Genomic DNA, 4451 nt, shown 5'->3' on the forward strand with positions numbered 1-4451 from the left:
GCTTTGTCACAGTGGTTTTTCCTGGTAATAAAACCGCTCCATGGACCATGTCAAACAGAGTGTGGTTAAAGAGTAGACAATTCCAAAACACTTAAAAAGAAAGTGTTTTCTTTAAGGACTCAGCCCAGGGCCAGCCCAAGGTAATGCTCTGCTGCTTGACATGAAGGAAAAGATGGCAGTTCTCCAGTCCATGTACTAAGCCTGACAGCACTAGCAGTTGAGTCCTCCTTCAATACTGGCAACAAAATAGCATCCAGTGAACCTGAGGGGACAGTTTAATGGGTGTATGACAACCCTGTGGCAGAAAGAGAGATGGGGGAGAAATTTGATTCAGTTTGCCTTTAAAGGCAAACTTAGTTCATTTGTACTAGCAGTGCAAGAAAAGAAATAGTCGTCTTTTCTGATAATCTGATCCTGAATATTGCAATGCAGCTCTCCAGCCCCAAAGCACATCTGCTGGGGCAAAATGTGCATCAAAATACATCTATTCGTGACAGCATCATACAAAAATGCATTGTATTAGGAGAGAAGTGCTTTACAAAAATGTGTATTTCGGGCAAAATTGCATACAAAAAGTGCATATTGTAAGAAAGGTGTTCTAAAATGCTGATGAACTTTAACAAGGACTTTTTTAAAAATCACAAGCTCATATGCAAATGTGGAGAACTGAGCTTAAAATTGGGAAACGGAAACAGAGTAACCAGGACTGACAGGTTCAACCATCCTTAGATACACACAGCTCTGCTCAAAGTTTGGGAATGGCTGGCGGCTCATGGAAAAATGGTTTGAAGGGACTGCTACTGTTCCCCCACCCACCCACAGTATTTGTTAGCTAAGGCAATTGACTTATTCTGTCTAATGGTAGGGCTAGCACTGACTTGATCAATGGTGCACAAAGCTGCCACAGCCTTAGTGTTGATGTGGTTTGGTAAACTATCCTCCTTCCCTAAGGTGCTTCAGTGCTCAGGACTCGTGCCTTGTGACTTTAACTGCTATGGAATTAAATGCTATTAACTGCTATGGAAATGCTAGGTAAACATGGCAGTTGTGAACTGTAGCAAGCTCCACAATGCTCACAATCCTTTTTTCATACACTGATCCTGTAAAATGGGTCACAGATAATATACATCTCTTACAGATGGGGAAGAGAAGCTGAAAAATTGTGACGGTTGGTCAAAGTTACACAATGAGTCCATGTCAGGTGTACCAAAACTCCCAGGTACAATTCCATATCTGCTGTCCGATCAGCATCAATTCAGGTGTGAAGGGTAGGGAGAGCAATGGACCTTTAATATGATATCCTGTCATGGGTTTTTAAGAACATAGCTCCCTTCCCCACCATTTGCAAGCTGGCCTAAAGTCTTCATCCATCAGCCAACTTGATTTTAAATCTCCAAAATGTATTGTTGCGGGGCGGGGGGGGCTCTCAGAAAACTTTTTGTCTGTCTAGGTCCTATTTATAACCGAATGAAGGGTATATGAAATACTACTTTGTTCCACCACTGCTTAATTTCTCGCTCTTTGATAGTCACTTAAAGAACATCATGCTAAAAGTTGACTCTGATTTAAAAGACATGTTTCTATTTTTAAATGATAGGGCACCAACATCTGTGAAGCATAATGCAACATCTTTTTAAAGAAAGAAAAGAAAGAAAAGAAAAACAGTTTAAAATGCCAAGCCCACTTCAGTTATTATACTGAGTAATGCATTATTTATTGTTGTTGCTGCTGCTATTATTATTATTATTAGAATTTCTATGCCGTCCTATACCCAGAGGTCTCAGGGTGGTTCACAGAACAAAATCAAAATATAAAGCCACAAAATATATAATCAAAATAAAAACAAGAACCCAATAACCCCCTCCCCCCAAAAAAACCACTTTTTAAAAGGGCAATTAGCTCTATATGGATTCTTATTCTGAAGACTAAGAACAATAGCACTTTAAAAGACTGCATGATTAAAGCTGGCTCCATACTTCAATATCATATTAAATTGGAGTCTTGGGCAATCTCTTACCAGAGAGAGTCAGGAAATCCATTAACATCGACCATGCATTGCAAAGCAGATCTTTCGATTCAAACAGCTGCGCATAATGTGGCATCCAGAACTTGCAGTGGTCATCTGAGTACTCCACTATGTGGCATTTACCCAATTCCACTCCCTCCACAACACAGAGATGCTAATTATCATTTCAAAGTATTTGCAGAAGAATACTGCTAGGTTAGATACTGGCCTTGTTTGCACAAAACAACAACAAGTTAATAAGTTGTCTCACAGAGCATCAGACTAACCACAGTTTCTTTTGCCAAAGTTTGGTTTGTTCTCCATCTGCTCTTGCCTCATGCCTTTTTAATTTAGTGAGGATGCTCAAACAAACCATAGTCAGGGAAAGATGATTGATTTGCCGGTAATGCCAAACCATAGTTAAACCATGGCTCATACACCAACAACAAAACACAGCTTCAGACTGGTTTGTTGGCAGTAAACAAGTCATAGTTAAGGCACTGGGCAAGGCTCACACTTAATACTAAGCTTTAGTGTAATCACTCAGCCATGGTTTAATAAAACAGTAATGCCACATCCTATGATGCTATGCAGGTGTTAATTTATTCATTTCAAAAACAAAGCTACCCACTTTTAAAAGGAGAAACTGAAACATTACGAAATAGTAAATATGTTTTGAGTACTCCATAACTCCATCAGGGCTGCTGTTTAGCAAAGCAGAAAGGGCAGGGAAAACATATGCTTAGTGTTGAAACATTTAGGGCTAATCCACACTTACTTTTTGCCTCACAATTTCTAGGCACAGGCCTGCACGTTAAAGTTCCATGTGCCCCCCCCAACCCACTCTTTAACGTTGAATCAGAGCAAATGGCAATTTGAGTTCCCTACAAATTGCCCCTTGATCCGATTCAGCAGTAAAGAATGGGTTTTTGTGGGGAAAGTGCTGGGGCAAAAAATAATAATAAATAAAAGCACTCAGATACAGAGCTTTAAAGCATGGACCTGTTCCTAGAAACTCAGCATAAAAGGAAGTCTGGATGAGCCCTAAGTTATGGTCTTAAGATGGAGAGAGGATGCTTCAGTTAGGCTTTACTATATGCAACTGTTGTCTAAGAAGATCTGGAAGATTGGAGGGGGGGGATCTCTGTCTTTCCCCACCCCCAATGAGAGGGATTCATAGAGCAGGCTTGTTCATACAGAGAAGCTGTTGTAAGTATGCAGGGACCCACCACATATAATATGAGACAATCATACAGCAAATATCATAAATACCTAAGAGAAAGATATCTGTTTTCAATCATAAGGAACCATTTCGCCTCCCACAGAACAAAATGGCATATCATATCTTCTTCAATCAATCGCAGTTAATTTGTAACACTTGAAGGTGAAAGCTGTCTTCGGGCTAAATTTACACAGAATTACTTGACTGCAACATGTGAGTTGCAAATCCCTGTGGAACTTGTCAAAGAGATTAATTATCTGGAGACATTGTGAAGACACAAGGTAACTTGCAGAAAGCAAAAGAAGAGAAATAAATGCCAATGTTAAAAAAAAAGGAGGGGGTTTCTTTTTCTGAAGTAGCAGTTTGAGGTTCAGTGAGACTTCAGGGTGGGGGGGTGGGGGACCTTATTGAAAAGCATGAGAAACTGACCAGTTTTGGGGGAATAGTCAGGCACATACATGAGAGCAAAGCAGGGAAGCATGAATCTTCAACCAGTGTACACAAATATACTTAGAAGATTTGTATAAAGAAGGAACAGGGTCATGGAGCTGTAAAGGCAAGAGATTGGGGCATAAGTCCAAGGACCCACTCAGCTGTTAGAGGGCCCTCAAACACAATAGGGCTGGCTCACCACATATTGAGGTGAAGTAATACACTTTACCATCTAAAGTGCAATGCGAGACCATAAAGTATCTGAAAATATCTAACTGCACCACTGGGATAAAGTATGTACTTGATACAATTATTGTTGTCAAAACTGCTGCTGTCAACATAACAGCTAAGAGGGGGAAAGAAAAGAAGCTCAGAGCATGCACATACAATTATGCAATTCCATACCAATATAGATCCCCTTAGAGTTTTGCTTAACGGTTTCTCCAGAAATTCACAATAATGATCGGTTTCTATGGTTATAAAACAGATTTCCCTCCTGTCAGAAACTGTATGTCTATATTTAAAAAATATAAAATGAGCTTTTTCAACACAAGCAAATCTGACTTCCTATATTTTTGAGTACATGAAACATCAAGAAGGGATTATATGTTTTTAGTGTTTTTTAAACAATAACAACAACAACAAATTTGTACAGTGGTACCTCTAGTTACGAACTTAATTTGTTCTGGAGGTCCGTTCTTAACTTGAAACTGTTCTTAACCTGAGGCGCGCTTTCGCTAATGGGGCCTCTTGCTGCCACTGCGCCACCGACATACAATTTCCATTCTCATC

Source organism: Podarcis pityusensis (genome assembly GCF_964106645.2).
Source record: "Podarcis pityusensis genome assembly, chromosome: 4".
In the NCBI taxonomy this organism is placed as follows: Eukaryota; Metazoa; Chordata; class Lepidosauria; order Squamata; family Lacertidae; genus Podarcis; species Podarcis pityusensis.